Below are 19,446 nucleotides of genomic sequence, written 5' to 3'. Positions count from 1 at the left end.
GCTGAACCAGAGCATGAGTGCAACAATACTTTATTATAACAATAAAGGGCTGACCGTGCTTGCCAAGCCGGGAACTGGCTCGCAGCGATCAGCAACTGGTTGGACCCCAGCAGCCTGCTTTTATAGCTGGCTGCTGGGGAGAACCAACCAATGAATGAAGGGGAAGAACGCCCCCGCAAAGTGAATGGACCTGAGTGAGAACTCCTAGGGTTCTCAGAACATAACAGCAAGATGTCAGCATTTGTTTATTGTTAAACTTGCTGAGTAGCATTGTGCTGAGATACATGGGAACATAATTATAAAAACACATCAAATTGATGCAGTGGGAGAGGGGATTAATGACATTTGGCTAATTATTGGTGTATGCTGATGTATTAGCATATGTAAATCGCCAACATTCAAATCTGACTTTTATCCATTTACTAATTTATCTGTTGTTTCAAATCTAATCTCTGATTTATTTATCAATGTTTTCTCTCCAATCATTCCCCATTAAAATGTACTTGAAATATTTTACAATAAACCATACATTAGTATGGATGATAAAATGCAATTTTATTAATAGAAGCCAGCATTAAAACCAAACTAGCTAATACATTTTGTAGTACATAGCATATCCTAAAGGCACATTTCGTTTGTCAAATTATTATATATGCACAAGCTCGCAGGTATGGGCATACTGACATATCACTTCATTAATATCATGAAAAGGTGTTGCTTAAAATATGGTAAATGCAAAAGAGCAATCAAGTAGCCCAAAGGCAAAAACACCAGGTGTTATCTACAACAGACAGTATAAGGACTATAACAGCCACTACGTAGGATGGGCAGGCAAAAGATAACCAGAGCACATCCATAAACACCAACTAACAATTTAGAAGACACAATGAAAATGCCTTAATTTCACAGCACATGGACAGACATCCATAGTTTAAACTGGAAAGTGTGAAACAACCTAGATTAAGGTCAATCTGAAAACTCTAGGGAATTCCTGGAGGCTTGGCATTCAGACAAATCAGCCATCAAGACACATACAGAGAGAAACTACATTTTCCACAATACAAAAGAAACAGTACAAAAAGCTGAGAAGGAAACAGAAAGTTCAGAACACACTCTCTCCAATAGCCAGCATCCAGGTAAGCAGGGATTATTACCAGACAAAAAGGCAGAAACAATAACCTAATCAAGAAATTACCAAAGAAAAAAATCACATTGTCCCCCACCCCACCCCACCCCAAAAATACTGGCAGGCCAAGTTATTGTGTATAAACAGCGAGCAAACCCCACTCACAATGATGATGTCACCTATTCAGATATTTGAATGTTTGCAAGCAAACAACTAAGCTCAGAATAATTCTATTCCAAGTTACATTCTCTTTTGATAGAACTTTAAAAGAATGAAGCATGGATTTTTAAGCGAAAATTGTACTTTTCCTATATCTCAGATACACTTAGTTACATCTAGCCTTTACACATGCTATTTCTATCTACCCTATTGAATTGGTTCAGTCAGACAGATTCACAGACTTTTGCAAAATTACTATAGAAAATATTGATCTTTTTTTCATGTATGGCTGTGCGAAGATAAATGAAGTTTCACAAATTAAAGTGTCATAAAAATACAGAGCACTTAAAAAGAATACTAAGTTAAAACCACCAACCAAGCTGTGCTCCTTCAGTGAATGCCACACTCAAAAAGTACTATGGTTGTTCTTTTTATGAATAGAGATTTATTCTCTCTGGCTTAGAAAACTGGAACACTGCAATCATTTTTGACAATGTATGCTTCTGTTAGAATTTTTGGACAGAAGATCTTAAGTTCTACCTAGAGAAATGAGTTCCCAAGTGGGTTGCTCTTGTTTCTAAATTTAGCTTAAAATCCAATGGAGCAAAAGAAGACTGAGTACACAAAAAGAAATGATGAATTAGGCTTTCAGCATGAAAACAAGTCAAGTTCATTTCTGAAGAATATCATTTGGAGTGTGTAGTGAATAATTATTACCTTCTCTGGAATGCAGCTGAAAAATGACTTTAAATCATCTTAAGTTTTTTTTTTCTTACAAAGAAATTTAAAATGGAAAAGGTATCCTTGTGTGTCTCTTCTGGTTGGATTCAGGAACAAGGGTGTAGAAATTTGAACCCTTTGAACATGCTCAGCATTCAAAAATAGGTGTGCCTCTTGGCTGAAAAAGTTGTCCCTTGCTGTAGAACATTTAGGAATATATGAGAAAAAGCTTGGCATGGTTTTTATGGAATGGGGACGTGTGTGATTTCCCCTTTGTGAGTATACTATAATCAGCTACAGCTCTTAAATGGTGTTGAGGGATCCTGGGATCTCTCTGCTGTATTTAATGGTATTCATAGTCAACAGTTAATTATTTTGCCTAAACACATTGCAGAAACATCTCCCACTCCAAAAGCTAAAGGAGCTTCAAAATGATGTCAAAAATTAGTCTGAGAGGCTTGCAAAGGTTATGATAAGGAGATATTTTTTCAAAACTGATATTTCCAATATTGAATGACTTTAAGTTCTCCAGACATTAACTTAGCAGCTTCATTTGAATTCATTTATTCAAGGCTGCCATTTTCTAGTCTTGCCTTGGGATCTTCCCTCAATATCCAAGCTGTATCATTGATTCCAGTTTAGCTCATGAGAACTGTTGTTGACTGTTATTTCCCCCTAAAAGAATTTAGTTTGGTTTTTAACTGAATCGCAGTTTATGTATTAAAGATGGGGGGGGGGGGATCTGAAGTGATTTATCTTGGTGTGATTTTTTTCTACATCTTAAAAACTAGGCATTTTAACAAGGGTGTCTAGACTTTTTACATCCATTGTATATCCATTCCTTAATGCATGTGACATCTTCTGCTACATGAAATATTCCCATAATTTAAATGAAGCAAGAACAAATAAATAGAACACAGATGTGATGTAGGCAAAATTGCTAACAAAGGGATTTACCAGTCAAAATTTGAATAGTAGTTTAAAATTTGTTCTAGTTGTTACACAATAGTACAGACCACCTGATTTTATGTGGTCTTTCTGAAAATTTCAGCAAATAAATGTGTGGGTAAGAAAACAACACAAGTGTTTTACAGAGGAATTATTTCAGTAATTTTAATATTGTAAATGGACCAAATTCTATTAACTTCTATAGCGGCATGAAGGCATATTTAATATCTCTATGATATCTTTATGCTTTGCATTTTCATTTTGCACTTGATGTTTGATTTCAAATTTCAATTGTAGGTTTTGCCCTGTATATTGTTTGAAGCCCCAAAATACAACATGTTTCAAAATTCAGTGTATCTTGGTACTCATCATTATTGGGTTCTGGGAGAATTGATGAGTACCAAACAATTTTTTCCCATAAGGAGCAATGTAGTAAGTCACAAGACAGCTGACACTGACAAGTTTCTAGCTTGTGCATTGAATACCAAACAAACAATGAGTACTGGGAAATTTTCACATCAAAATGTGTTGAGTACTGGTTCCAGGTTGAGCCCTCCTTGCTGATGGACCTTAGATCGTGACTGTCCATGGCTATGGTCCATGCTTTTTCATTGGAGAGCCCCGATAATTGCAATTAGGGGCTGAAGCTGCCTTAGAGGGGCGGTGGAGTAAGGGGAAACTGCCAGCCAGGTTGAGGAGAGCCGCATCTCCCCTACTGGGCTTGGTCTTTTTACCCCCAAAGACAACTGAAGCGGTGGTCAAAAATGGCCGCCCCAAAGAGGAGGACTCAGCTGGAGTATGATTTGTGCAGGAGTGAGGAAAGAGGTGGATAACATCTAAGCTGGGTCAACTGGGCAAAACAACTAAACAAAAAGTACCCCGGGATTAAGGTAACATTGAACTCTTAAGAAAAGAAAAGTGAGCAACAAAAATACAAAGGGACAGGGAAAAAAACAAGAAAATAATTTTGACAGCTAAGCGGGGCTTCAAACTGGGAAAGGAAAGGCTGGAATTAAAGACTTAATTAAATTGGATTAGAATATTTTGTCAACAAATAGGCATAAAGTAAAGCTGGACTTAAGATTATCAAAAAATAATAATAATTAAAATTTACAAATTGGAGACTGGATTGCTCTGGAATATTGAGGTTTGAAAAACCCTAAATAATAAAATAGGGGGAAAAGGTGAAGACTTTGTATAACAGAGAGTGCCATCTTCTGGATAAAAACTTAAACAAAAGGAAAATCATCCTGTTTCTGTATGAACTTGTGTCAATATAATGTTAAAGAAATATTGAAAAAAAGTAAGAATCTTAGAAAGTGAAAGCTGAACCAGAATAAAGAAAGAAGCAAGGAAAGACTGACTGTGGGATTGATTGATGTTTTTGGTATATACCCTGGGTTGGAACAATTGAGAAGTTTAGAAAACTTGGAGAAGAAAGAAGGAAAGTAAAAGTGTTTTTTGTGGACTTTAACAATTATAAAATATAAGAGTGTGTAATGGTGATATCTCTTCGGGAATTAAAAATAGAACTTAAAAATATGAAAGAATTACTACAGGAAAGAGGTGAATCAGTTTGTTCTGTGTTAGAAGAAATGGCAATGGCGATTGAACAAAAAGAAAGAACTTCAGAGGAGGAGGAGTTGGTTCAAGGAGAAGCCATCTTAACTAGACAATTAACACAAAAAATGCTACAAAGACGAGGGGAAAGAAGGAAGGCTAAAAAATTGAGGTTTAAGAAGGTAATCAAAAAGGGGAATACCTGTGAAATCAGGAGAGGTAGAAAGATGCAGCAGAAAGGGAGAAAGGAAGATATCAAGAAAGAGAGGGATATAAACTGGAATGAGAAAAGATATGGGGAAAAGAGGGGGAGGAGAGGTAGTAGGAAACAGGTACATGAAATAAAGAAACACGGAAATTGTAAAATGATGAAAAGAAATTGTTTTTTTAGAGATAATGGATGAATTAAAAAGGGGATTCTGCAGAGTGACAAGAGGTAACAAGAATATATTTGCAATTAAAACATACTTAGAAAATAGGGTAATATAGATTATTAAAGGAGGGATATACTGATAACTCTTGTTAGATGAATATACATTTTTATTTTTATCTTTTAAAAAAGTTAAGGTTTATTAAAGAAATTGTAATAATTGAAATAAATGTGAAGATGTTTAAAAATGAGGTCAACATCAGTAACCAGGAATTTAATAGTCAATTTTTACCTTTTACCTTTTTGAAATTAGAAATAAAATTAAGCGGGAAAAATATATTGCGGAATCCAAATAAAAAGATGTAACGATTATTATTGTAACTACTTAAAAATAAAGGTTTATTGGGAATTAAGATGAGGGAATAAAGGTATATTTTAACCACTGAGGTGTCACATCAAAGCAGTAAAAGGGGGGAAACCTAAGTTTGTTTCTTTTTCTCTTGTGTTAAAACTTATCTCAATCTAGAATTTATAGAAAGAATGTATGATGAAAAGAAAATATGACAGATTAAAGAACTATTTAAATTAATAAATTAATACAGACTATTAAAAGGAAGGAGAGACATTGGTAACCTTTTTTTATTAGGCAAATGTATGTTGTTATTTTTACTCTTAAAAAAATATTAAAGGATTATATTTGAAATAATTGAAATGAAATGAAAGGATGTTTGGATTGAGATTAATGTAAGAGATTTGGATTAATTTGTTTGTCTTTCTCTTTTCTGTAAATTTGGAATGGAAAAGGTAATTATAGAATTAAATATGCATATATGAATGTATAATTATTGTCATATTTGTATGTAAAAGTGATGATCCGGAAATATGTTGTACACTAAAAAGAACTTTTTGTTTTTATGTGAAAAATTCAATAAAACTTGTTTTAAAAAGCATGTGTTGAGTATCAAATTTGATGAGTTTCAAAGCAGTTGAGGACCAACGTAATGTCATTGCCGAGAACTTGCAAGTTCATAATCATGATATTTTTCTTTTTTTTTTCTTTTTTTAATTTATTTTTAAATTTTAATTATGAGAATACAACACAATATACCCATATTTAGCCTTGTTATACATATACATATATACATTTTACTTCATCATTTATAATCTCCTTATTTAATATATTAATTACTAATTAATCTAATCATAACTACTAAATGTTGACTTTGTCTTCTACTATATAACCATTGATAAAATTTATTCCATGTTTTATAATATTTAGACTCTCCTTTGTCTTTTATTTCTAAAGTTAACATATCTGATTCAGATATGCCATAATTTTTCTAACTACTTTCTTCTTCCTTTCTTCTAGGTCTGTTAATAAGTAATGTACTGTAAAAGAAAATATTTAAAAATAATAATGAAATTTCCTTACCCACATGTTCCAGTTCCCTCCTTTACATACCAAAAAGTTTGTTAATATTTAGATGTTACTAAATACTGTGATAGTTCGGAGAATCTATCAGTGGAGTTCCATAATGTACATATAGGACTTCCCATTTCAGCGAGAAATAAATACAAAGTGACTATTCTACTGGTCCTTTTCCTGTCTTTAGAAGTATATGCTACTCATTTCACCCCTTGATAATCCTCCCACCCTCAAGGAGCTCCATCCAGTTTTGTAGTGTAGCTTTTAACATGTTTCACAAAGCCTACTACAACCTGTATACAATGTGTACACTGCTGAGCAAATCTAATAGCAATAGCCATAGCACAGACTTATATACTGCTTCACAGTGCTTTACAGCCCCCTCAAAGCAGTTTACAGACTCAGCATATTGCCCCCAACAATACAGGTTTTCATTTTTTCCAACCTCAGAAAGATGGAAGGATTTAAAAATGTAATTTAGACACTGCCTAATTCTAGGGAATGTAAAGGCGTCAGAAGGGAAAGCACTTTCAAGCTTTGCAAATTTTTGTAATAATAATGTTACAATAAAAGTAGCATTAGTGCTCATGATTTTGGTTTCTTGATCTGGACTACCTGAAAAGGCTGACATTTATATCCAATTATTTTTTCCACTATGGTTCACAAATATATATTTTTTCCAAATAGTTTTAGAATTTGAATTAGCTAGGCTTCCAAAAGCATTCCATATTTATGCCTGGCTAATGTGATGCTGATCTTTGTTACAGCTGCATAGATTTATCTATCTTCTGGTGCAAGAAAAATTCTGTTCAATAGACTTAGTGTCAAGATCATGAAGTGTTGAAAGAACACCATACAAATAACACGTTGATAAAAGTCATGTCATTAAAGAGTATTATTCCAATTCCTTAAAAAAATAATAGGCAAAGAAGATTAAGAACTGAAAATCAAAGTACTATTGGAATAGGAAATAATGCAGATTATTCATTTGGAAGTCAGATGGATTATAATGGACTGTATTGTATGACTGTAAAAAATAGTATAAGAACTTCAAAGTTTGAACATTCCCATTGAAGTAATGGATTTCAGTCATGCTATTCCTCTATCTCTCTTAGGTTTAGAACAGCGATTGCCAACTGGTGGACTGTGGCCCACTGGTGGGCCGTGAGAAAAATTTGGTGGACCACAGAGAAATCTCACCCCCAGAGCACCCCTACTGTTGTATTTCGAAGGAAGGAGAGGCTTAGACCAGGGCATGTAATTAACAAGTTTATTGAAGGAACAGTGGTTGTCGCGTCTGCCAGCCAACGGGCAGACTAGCTAGCGAACAACGGCTGGCTTGGCTTGACAGCCGGCTTTATATAGCCGGCTGTCAAACGGCGCCAGCCAATAAGAACGGTTGTTGAACCTACTTAAAGAGCGGACCGGTTGGAGCCCCAACCGGTTCCCAAGACATAACACCCCTTCCCCTAGATGGGAACACATATAGTCTTTGAGATACGCCGGTGGTCTGTGTTGGCGACCCGAGCGACGTAACTCAGGAGAGTCATTGGGCGAAGACAAATTCGCGGACCCCTGGTCAGGGTACGCAGGGGGGCGAACAGGGCTCGGCGCAGGAACTGGAGCCAGGGAAAAGTCTCTGCCTCCGCTGGGGATAAACAGTGGTGCTCCCGGCTGGCAGTCCCGGTCTACTGCCTGCTCCCTCTGCTCCGTTGGTGAAGGGTGATCACTCTGGGGATCACTAGCTGGACCTTGGAGTGGCGCCCGCGACTCATCTGGTGGAGACGGGTCTGGGCCGGTCAGGCTGCTCCATCGTCTCCGCAGCTGGTCCAGGTGTCTTCGCCACACACGACCGTCTTCAAGTTGGACCCGATAAGATCTCGGACCTGTGACAGCCACGACTTTCCCGGCCACCCACAGTGGGTCCCCCGCGTAGTTCCTAGCAAACACTAGGTCCTGAACTGCGAAATTCCTGGCCAGACTGTCAGACCCCAAAGGGGAGTCTGGACAGTAGTGGGGGTGCAGCCTGTCTAAGGTAGTCCTCAGGCGTCTCCCCATCAGCAGCTCAGCCGGGGATTTGTTCGTAACTGTGCACGGTGTGGTATGCTGGCTTAGGAGGAATTGAGACAGTTTAGAATGCCAATCCACTTGGCCAAACCTGGCTAACGCCTCCTTGGCTGATCTGACTGCCCGTTCAGCCAACCCGTTGCTGGCAGGGTGGAAGGGGGCCGTGAAGACGTGTCTGATGCCTAGATTGGTGACATACCTACTAAATTCGTTCGAGGTGAACTGGGGGCCATTATCGGAGACCAGTGTGTCAGGGAGTCCGTGAGTTACGAAAAGGTGAGTCAGGGCTTTAACAACTGCCTGTGTGGTGGTCGTGGGAAGTAAGGCCACATCTATCCATTTTGAATAGGCGTCCACGACCACCAAGAAGGTCTTGCCGTGCATTGGCCCGGCCAGGTCGATGTGAAGCCGTGACCACGGGGCATTGGCACTTTCCCACTTTGTGGGTGTGGCGGTTGGCGGGGCTGCCCTAGATTCCTGACAGGGTCGACACGAGCTTACCCACTTGGCGATCTGATCGTCCATCCCGGGCCACCAGACGTAACTTCGAGCTAACGCCTTCATCCGCACAATTCCTGGATGGCCCTCGTGCAGCATCTTCAAGACGGGTATGCGAAGGGTGGTTGGTATGACCACTCTGGTACCCCACAATAGGCATCCCTGCAACTTAGAGAGCTCTAGCTGGCGAGTTTTAAATGGGGCGAAATCAACTGAATAGTTAGTTTCCGGCCACCCCCTCCTACCCAGTCCAGAACCTGGGCGATTGTTCTGTCCTTCTTGGAATGTGATGCTATGTCGTCTGCAGTCACCGGCAGCTTGAGTTCGTTTACATCAAAAATGGCATGCACAGGAGCTGGGTCCTCGACTGGGGCTGGCAAGGGGCAGCGGCTGAGGGCATCAGCGTGGTTTAGATTTTTACCGGGATGATAGACCAGTTTGTACGAGTAAGCCGCCAGGAATAAGGTCCATCTGGTCATTCTAGGTGACAATATCTGCGGGTTTGCTTTTCCCCTGATAATAATCCTAAAAGCGGCTTGTGATCAGTAATAAGTTCGAATTGGTGTCCGAATAGAAATTCGTGGAATTTTTTGACTGCTGCTACTGCAGCCAAGGCCTCCTTATCAACCTGGCTGTAATTACGCTCAGTCGCTGAAAGGGTTCTTGAAAAGAAGGCAATTGGTGCCTCGGAGCCATTGGGGAGCCTGTGACTTAAGACAGCTCCTATCCCAAAGGGGATGCGTCTGCGGCTAGGACCAAAGGAAGGCGTTGGTCAAATTGTATTAAGACAGCCTCAGAGGTGAGTAGAGATTTGACTGCCACAAATGCTTGGTTTTCTTTGGGTCCCCAGTGCCATGGTGTGTTTCTGTCTAAAAGTCTGTGCAATGGCTCAGCAACTGACGCCTTGTGTGGGAGAAATGAAGCTAGAAGTTCAATAACCCCAGGAAGGCTTGTAACTCGGTTTTGTTGGTAGGCGTGGGCGCCTCGTGGATGGCCTTGACTTTCGATTCCACCGGGTGGATGCCTGAGGCGTCTAGCCTGTAGCCTAGAAAGTCCACCTGTCTAGTGGCGATGGTACACTTCTCCCGTTTTAGTTTGAGGCCATGCTGCCTGAACTTCTCTAATACTGCCCTGACTCTCTGGATGAGTTGGGGTCTGTCCCTGGCTGTGACTAAGATGTCATCGAAATATGGCACTACGCCGGGAGACCTTGGAGGATTCGCTCCATCAGTGATTGGAAAATACCTGGGGCTACACTTACGCCAAACTGGAGACGCTTACATCTGAATGCCCCTCTGTGTGTAACTATGGTCTGTAAGTCAGCTGTTTGGTTATCCACGGGGAACTGTTGGTATGCCTGTGACATGTCCAGTTTGGCGAAAATGGTGCCAGGTTCGAATGTGTGTAACAGGTGCTGAATGACTGGGACTGGATATGCGCTAACCTGTAGATAACGGTTGATTGACGTCTTGTAGTCAGCACAAATTCTTAGATTACCGTCTTTTTTAGCGGGGTGACTATTGGGGTCTCCCACTTAGCGAAATCTGTGGGTTCTATCACCCCTTGTTTTAGTAGTTTGTCTAGTTCCGCGTCCAATTTGGGGCGGATGGCGAAAGGTACTCTACGTGGTTTTAAGCGAACGGGGACTGCCTGTGGGTCTACTGAGAAGGAGATGGGAGTGCCCTTATAGCAGCCTAACTCACTACTAAAAACGTCAGAGAAGTCTGTAAATAAGGAGTCAACATCAGAAGTTGAGACAGCATGGACTCCTTTTATACTAAGGCCGAGAGAGGGGAACCAATCCAACCCCAAAAGACTAGGGAGGGCACCATTAACAACCACTAAAGGCAAATGGCCTTTAAAGGTTTGGAATTTCACGAGAAACTTGCCTTTCCCGAGGACGGGGATGTTCTTTCCTTGGTAGTCTCTCAAGGTGAGATGGCACTTTTGAAGCTGGTTCTTTGTCAGTCTGGGCTGGATCTTCTTAAGCGTGTCCCAAGATATGATTGAGAGCGCTGACCCCATGTCTACCTCCATGCGGCAGGGATTACCTTCTAGTAAGACAGAAAGTCTAATTTTATTGGGGGTGTAAAGTGTGTGGTTGGCTTGGTAACAAGTATGGCATTTTTCTACTTGCCTTCGGGGAACAGGAGAGGAAAGAGATCTTTGTGGAGAGGTGCGCGCTGCCTGGCAGACTCTTGTGAGGTGACCTTTCTTGTGGCAGTTGTGGCAGGTGGCGTTTCTGAACCTGCAAGATGCCCGGGAATGGGAACCTCCACAGGTCAGGCATAAAAGAGTTTGTTTTGGGCCACTGTTGTTTCTTGGCCTCGCTCCTACCTGCGGCTGTCTCATTGGTTTGAGGCGATGCACATCAGAGTATTCTGCAGGGTCATCCTCACTAACCGCTTCTTCAGAGTGTACGGAGGAAGTGCTGGGTCTGGGAGCGGTGCCCTGGATCTCAGCTGCGGACTGTGCTGCAAGTTCTGCAGCTAAGGCTTCTTCAACTGCCTGGGGGAGGTTGAGGTCTCTTCTAGCCAGCAAACGCCTCTGGAGTTTTAGATCCCTCACCCCACAGACGAGTTGGTCGAGCAGCATGTCGTCCAAATAGTTTTTGAACTCACATTGTAGAGCTGCTGTCCTCAGGGCTGCCATATATTGATTTATGGATTCCCCCTCGGCTTGCTTCCTCATCCTAAAGGCGAAGCGCCTAGCAATCTGAGACGGTTTTGGTGAGTAGTGGTTGGATAGCGTTTCCACCAACTCTGCCCATGGGACATTCCCGATTTCTCGTGGGGCCAGGAGTGCTGTGGCGGTGTCGTATACTACAGCCCCACAGTAGCTGAGGAAGTAGGATTTCTTCCTCTGCTCCGAAGCTTCAGCCAGTCCAATGGCATCGATAAAGTGGTTGAAGCGATTCTTATATGAATCCCACTTTTCCTCATCAGGTTTGAAAGGGGGGAATACTGAATTGACATTCATTTTGGACCCCTCAGTCTCTTTGTAGACTGGTCTACCTCACTGGGAGCTCGTTGTCTTGGATTGATGCTGCTTGAGGGCGTTGGCGGCTGTGGCTACAGTGCCCTATTCTCACTCAAGGACTTCGGCTTTTCTGAGGCGCTTGAATTTTTGTGCTCTTTTGTGAGCGTTAGGCGGCTGTGGCTGTGGTGCTGTACTGACAGCGCTTTAAAATTCGAGCCCTTTTTCTTATTATAATTATTTTATTTTATTTTATTTTTTTATTTTTTTTGGCGAGGCGGCTGAGGCGCTCGCAATTTCACTTGGAGACTTCACTTAGTGACAGCTACTGTAATTAGTGCCCTTTGTGATCGAGGCGGCTGAGGCTCTCAGCGCCGTAGCTTGCTCTAGAGGCTGCAGTTCAGTGACAGCCGTTAGAATTTTCGCGCCCTTTTTTTTCCGCGCGCGCGGGAGGCTGCGGCTTCAGCGCCCGACTTTCACTATCCGTGGTGCTCTAACCATCGCGACTTTCACTGACAGCGCCCGGCCTTCTCTAACCGCGGCAGATCTAACCTGAGCGGCTCTAACACTTTCACTTCGCGATGACAGGCTGCTGGGTCCGAGGCTCAGTAAGCAAACGGCAAGTGGCTGCGGCTTCCGATGACAGGCTTCTGAGTCCGAGGCTCGGTAAGCAAAATGGCAAGCGGCTGCGGCTTCCGATGACAGGCTCCTGTTCCTTGGGAAAATGCTCCTGGCTAGCCTTCACATCCCATCCTCGTCGCCAGTGTTGTATTTCGAAGGAAGGAGAGGCTTAGACCAGGGCATGCAATTAACAAGTTTATTGAAGGAACAGTGGTTGTCGCGTCTGCCAGCCAACGGGCAGACTAGCTAGCGAACAACGGCTGGCTTGGCTTGACAGCCGGCTTTATATAGCCGGCTGTCAAACGGCGCCAGCCAATAGGAACGGTTGTTGAACCTACTTAAAGAGCGGACCCGGTTGGAGCTCCAACCGGTTCCCAAGACATAACACCTACCAAAGCACAAGACTGCACAGCCCACATGACCCGTGGGAACCCTCCCCGCCCACTCACTCCTTATCCAGCAAACTTGCTTGCTAAATTGCTATTTTTCCTTTTTCCGATGATCATCTGTTCTGCTGTGCCTGAAGATTTAGATTATCTATGAACCAAGAAATGGTTGGATTTCTTGCTTTCTAGCTTGTCTTTAGATCTTCAGCTCTGCTTTTAAGCATAGCCGAACCTCCCTTAGGACTGAAGTTTCCATTATTTAATGCAGACTCACGGCAAGCAAATTTGAGAGAATGAGCTAGCTGAATGGCAGATAGATAGATCACTGAATGATTCTGTGAGCAACTCAGTCTACCTGCCTGCTTTGCTTGATTTTGGGTAAAAGTTGCTTTTTAAAAAATAAAAAAAATCAATATTTACATACATGGTGTGTTGTGAGTTAATTTTGTGAGTTTGCTTGCAAGCAAATTTTATGTGGCAGACTGAGCTAGCCAATGGCAGATAGATTTCTGAATGAATCTGTGATTCTGTGAGCAATTCAATCTGCCTGCCTGCTTTGCCTGATTTTGGGTAAAAGTTGCTCTTTTTTATAAAAAAATCAATATTTATATAAATATTTATAATATTTACATGCAAGCCATGTGCAGCCAGTCACATGACCAACAAGCCACACCCACAAATTAGGCCATGCCCATAGGACTGAACTGTTCCCTGGGATTTAAAATTATGAGTTTGGTAGTCCCTGAGGTTCAAAAGGTTGGCAACCCCGGTTTAGAAAGTGTTTACTTTCTGCACACCAGCTTTATCATATGTTGTAAATGTTTGAACAATATTTCATAAATGAATTTTAATTATCTTAGAGATGCTTAACAATTTAAGATTATAACAATAGCTTTGTAACAAAAGTGCACCTATTTCTGCAGTTAGCACTGTGCATCACAATGTCAGAAATAAGATACAGTGCTCAGATTTCAGTAATTTATATTTTTAGCTTCTAGGATGCAGACATGTTAAACCTTGAATGCTGTAAGTAGTATTGTAATTGTAGAGAGGAATATTCTGTGTTATCAGATATACTTTTTTGGTGTTTACTATAATTCTATCCCTGGAGTTAATGATAGCTGAACAAACTATTTTGCATTACTATACAGAAAGAGTACATTTTAAGCTTCTAATAATTCAAAATTTGGGAATAGGCTGCCATTAAACTCTGCAGGTCTTAGTTCTATCTAAATGTATATGAGATTGTGGTATAAAAATGAAATTATTACAATGTTTGGTGAACATTAAAAGATTGAGAAATTCATTTCAAAATGTAACTATTAGTTATTCATTGCTTCCATTTCTTAAATATTCCAGTTATAAAAATGAGACAATAAAAAGATGGTATGAGATGGAGCGTATGATCTCTTCTTTTATTTTACTGTCTAGTTTTATTTTCTGGAGGTGTTGGCTGGGCAGGAATTATTACCTGCCCAGGCACAGCTGACACGGCACCCTTTTGTTGTAGCAGGATGGAAATACTCAGGGGTGAGCTGCTGGGGGCTTGTAGAGGCTCGGGAGAGTCCCTAGCTAAAGACTCTGTGGGGCTTGGAGAGCCCCCAATTACCTCAGAAAGACAAGCAGCAAGGGAAAGCTCTTAATAGGCTTAATTGAACTTGTGAGCATTTGGCCAAGAGCAAACCAACCCAGGATCTTAAAACCTACCAAAGCACTTTTCCAGATCAATTTGCGTCTAGCATAATTAAGCAATATCTTTCCTCAGGATCAGGCAATCTGTTCTATAACTGTACACAGAAGAGGCAAAAGTTTTTTGTAGCCCTCTGTGCTGTCCTTGCTTCCTGACAATGAGAAAGAGAGAAGGGCAAAGTAATGCTTGTTTTTGGTCAGGAGAGTAGATGGAGGCAAAAGAAAATAGGAAACAATCATGCTAAATCAATGAAACAACTCTTCTCCTTCTCCTTCTCCTCCTCTTCCTCCTCCTTTATATCATAACCAAAAACATCTGACTACTTGGGGTGAGGAATTGGTTTCAATCAAAGAAGGATGGAATCTTTTATGTAACGTGCTGCTCTACTTCAGATATAAAGATAGATTCAGTGGTGGGATTCAATTTTTTTTTTTACTACCAGTTCTGTGGGCATGGATTGGTGGGCATGGTTTGGTGGGCGTGGCAGGGGAAAGATACTGTAAAATCTCCAATCAGAGGTGGTATTTGCCAGTTCTCCAAGCTACTCAAAATTTCCACTACCTGGTCAGAACCTGCTGGATACCACCTCTGGATAGATTATATCCAACAGATGCATGCATAGGAAGACTTGGTAACTTTTTACTTTTCCAAAGGCCAGTAAATGCTTTTCTAATAAATGATTTGGTTTTCTTTCACTTACTTATACTAAAATTGTGCTCTAGAGGAAAGGAGCTGGCTGTCCATCAAATTAAAGATGGTGGGAGAGGTCTAAAATTTTCTTCTCTCTGGGGGTAACAACATCCTTAGACCATACCCCCTTGCAGTGGCACAGTGATTAAGTAGTAATTCTTCTCCTACTATCCAATTCCATCAGTGGCTCTTGAGAAAATGAGGATAGGTGTCTGGTACTCTGACAACTTGCCACATAAGTGAGAAAGATGGTGGTGAAAAGTGGTGGTGATGATGATGATAATGATGATGGTAACATAATGAATTATATAGCATCTTTCCTGGCTGAAGTAGCCACGGGGAAGGTTGGATCTGAGATATAAAGCTTAATGTATAAAACATGAATTTCAGATATAGAAATCACTAGAGACATTTACCAGAAACAATCAGGGAAGCACAACAAAGAAAAGAAAAGAAAATCCTGACAGTTATTGCATTTCCTTTTGATTCAGTATAACAGTTTGAAAGTATGCACGTTGTTGTTGTTAGTCATGAAGTCATGTCCAATCCATCGCAAACCTATGGACAATATTTCTCCAGGGCTTCATGTCCTCTACCATTCCCCAGAATCCATTTATGCTCACGCCAACTGCTTCAGTGACTCCATCCAGCCACCTCATTCTCTGCCATCCCCTTCTTCTTTTGTCCTCAATCTTTCCCAGCATTAGGCTCTTCTCCAGTAAGTCCTTCCTTCCTTCTCCCTTAAGTCCTTCCTTCTCATTAGGTGGCCAACGTGTTTGAGTTTCATCTTCAGGATCTGGTCTTCTAAAGAACAGTCAGGGTTGGCACCACTTTGGTGGGAAGATAACAGCATTTGTGCTCATTGGAATATAGTTATGCTGACCACATGACCAAGGAAGGGTCTTTAGACAATGCTGGCAACCTTGGCTAAAAAATGGAGATGAGCATCACCCCCTTAGAGTCAGATATATCTGGACTGGGGAAATCTTTACTTTTTAGATCTGTATTAATTTTAGTTTTATTATTTATTTATTTATTTGATTTGATTTGTCAATCACTTGCAAGGTAATAGGAATAAGTGTAAACATGAGTACAGGAAATAGGTATGAATAAATGGGGACAGTAGGACAGGGATGGTAGGCACGATTGTGTGCTTATGCACACCCCTTACAGACTTCTTAGGAATGGGGTGAGGTTGATAGTGGATAGTTTAAGGTTAAAGGAGTCGGGGTTAGAGGATGTAACACCAGAGTCAGGTAGTACGTTCCAGGCATTGACCATTCTGTTGCTGAAGATGTGCTTTCTGCAATCAGGTTTGGAGCTGTTTACATTGAGTTTGTATCTGTTGTGTGCTCTTGTATTGTTGCAGTTGAAGCTGAAATAATCATTGTTTGGTAGGACATTGTAGCAGATAATTTTGTGTACTACACTTAAGTCCAACCATAGGCAGAATAATTCTAGGTTGCCCAAGCCCAAAATTTCAAGCCTGGTGATGTAGGGTATTCTGTTGCAAGCAGAGGAGTGTAATACTCTTCTCCTGAAATACTTCTGGACTTGCTCAATTGTATTAATGTTTGATATACAGTGTGGATTCCAGACAGATGAGTTGTATTTGAGTATTGGTCTAGCAAAGGTTCTGTATGCCCTAGTTAGCAATTCAATATTATTAGAGGAGAAGCTTCATAAGATTAGATTTACAACTCTTAATGCCTTTTTGGCAATGCTGTTACAGTGAGCTCTGATGCTTAAGTCATTCGACATAAGAACTCCAAGGTCCTTGACAGAGTAAGAATCATCAGCGAGGTGATATCTGCCTAGTTTGTATTTGGTGTACTGATTATTATTTTTTTACCAATGTGTAGGACAGAGCATTTGTTGGTCAAGATTTGGAGTTGCCAATTGTTTGACCATTCAGACACATAATCAAGGTTGCTTTTAAGGACAGTAACATTGTCGGTAGTGTTGAATAGTTTTACGTCATCTACGAAGAGGACACAGTTGCTTATAAGGTGATTGCAAAGGTCATTTATGTAGAGTATAAAGAGTGCGGGTCCTAGAATGCTGCCTTGGGGGACATTCCTGTTAACTGGAGCAGGGTTTGATATGGCACTCCCTATTTTTACAATGTGTTGCCTGTTTATGCAGTAATCCAGTTATGAAGGGAACCGGAAATGCCATAAGAATTTAGTTTTAACAGTAGTTTGTCATGTACCACTGAATCAAAGGCTTTGCAGAAGTCTATGTAAATTGCGTCTATTGCTTCAACCTGGTCCAATAGAGTAGTCCATATGTTTTCACAGAGTAGGAGTTGTAGATTTTTTTCCTGAAACCAAATAGTTTTTTGGAGAGTAGGTTGTTTGACTCTAAGTGGAGGATAATGGATTCATTAATGATTGATTCCATGATTTTGCACGTGATACTACACAGTGAGATTGGTCAGCAATTTTCATCCAGGCTGAGGTCATCTTTTTTTGAAGATAGGAATGACCATTGCTAAGGACCATAAGTTCAGTAAGGAGCTGGTTCTGAATGATATTTCATATATTATGCTTAAGGGTTCTGCTATGTATGGCAGTGGAGAGCTTTTTTAAGAAGTATGTACATAATCCATCAGGGCCAATAGATAGGGATGGTTTTAGGTTATGTAGAGCCTTTTCTATGTTATCTTCTGTAAAGTCAATATGTAGTAGATCATTGCAGTTAGTTGTGGTATGACTATGAACTGTGGGGCTTCAGTCATTGCTGTTTATAAAGACTGAACTGAAGAACGTGTTGAAGAGGTTGAATTTTGAAGCTCTCCAACTTCTAATTAAAAGCTTAAGAGCTATTCACTTCTGCTCTTTGTTTTTGTAGATGCTTCATGACCTCAGTTAAGATATCCATTCCTTGCCTCTGTATTCAGGAAAAACTACCATGGATCTACCATAGATTCAAGCAGTTTCCCTTCTTTGATCTGGCATCTTGTCATCCATCTTCTGGCTGTTGCCTTTCTCTATTTTTCCCAGAGATCTGCTTATGCTAGGACTTATACTGTATCTTCCTGGAACTCCTTTTCCTTTCTCCCAATTACATATTCCAGTTGTCTTTCTTATTTCTCCCCCAGTCTGTCTTCCAAATCTTAAACCAAGGCTTTTAAAATCAATGGAATTCCTTTTAATTTGCCTTAACCAAAATTATTTCCTTTCTCCCTCCTTGCCTTCCTTTATGAGGCTGGAATTCCAAAGTGACTACATTTTTCTTCTTTCTTGCCAAAATTTTTGAAACCCACTCTCTCTCTGTCTGTTTCTGATTTCAAAAAATTTCCATAAAATCAAAGACCTTTTCCTCATTTAATAAAATGCCACTGCTGATTTAATGTTCATTTTTCCTGATGCACATCCACAATGACGGTTACTAATCTAACATCTCGGTAACCTTTTATAAAAGCAGTTTCTGCAGACTAAATAATCTAAGGTCATATCATCTGTAATCTATGTGCTAGGCACACTGTTAATATGTTTGCATCAATTTTTAACTAGGAAATTGGAGGGCAGCTTGCACTATTTTTATAAGCTGTCAAAATCACACTTATATAAGCTTCATTGAAGGAGGTTGTGACATTGGATAGATATAATTATAAACCTCAGTATATCGCTTATACTACTCAAACCATCAATCCTAAGGGCATTTCCTCTTTGCAAATAATTAGTTTCTCTTGTTTCTTAGGATTTTTTAGAATTAGTTTCAAAACAAATTGGTTTAAAAGTATTAGTTTCTCTTGTTTTTAAAGCTGCAACCAGATATGATTCCAACTAATTTGTTCAACAGATAAGCAATGTTTGTTACAATTAGGAATTTCTTTCAAGGGGAATACATAGTCTTTGCTCAAATGCTGCTACTATCTTTGATGCTCTTCCGTGTGGTTATTGGAGTATTAATGGAATTTTTGTGTTGCAATTCCCTTTCCTACCTGGGTACATATGGCAGATTTTTCCACACTGCCTATTTTCTCCCATATTGCTAACCTAGAAATGGGAAGTAGGGGAATTTGGTGGAAACCATATGAATGTCACTTCAGACATCACTCATGTACCCCTTCATTGTGACCGAGGACAGACATTTTCTATTGAAGTGAACCAAACCCCATGCTGTTAGAAAAAGACAAGTACCGTGAAATATATCTCCAGTGAACCAGACTTTCCAGAGCTATGTAATAACTGGTATTTATGC

The 19,446-nt window shown here is 40.4% G+C and overlaps 1 protein-coding gene and 1 pseudogene across 3 annotated transcripts in view; one reads left to right on the top strand and one right to left on the bottom strand.

Moving 5' to 3' along the window:
• LOC148126309 (uncharacterized) overlaps positions 1 to 17,218 on the bottom strand; it is a 35,059-nt pseudogene extending 17,841 nt beyond the window's left edge.
• CDH18 (cadherin 18) overlaps positions 1 to 19,446 on the top strand; it is a 653,626-nt gene that overhangs the window by 414,589 nt on the left and 219,591 nt on the right. The window lies entirely within an intron of this gene.

Source organism: Pseudonaja textilis, chromosome 3 (assembly GCF_049901715.1).
Source record: "Pseudonaja textilis isolate UNSWEBS1 chromosome 3, rPseTex1.2, whole genome shotgun sequence".
Lineage (NCBI taxonomy): Eukaryota > Metazoa > Chordata > Lepidosauria > Squamata > Elapidae > Pseudonaja > Pseudonaja textilis.
This window is presented reverse-complemented; position numbering and strand designations above follow the sequence as displayed.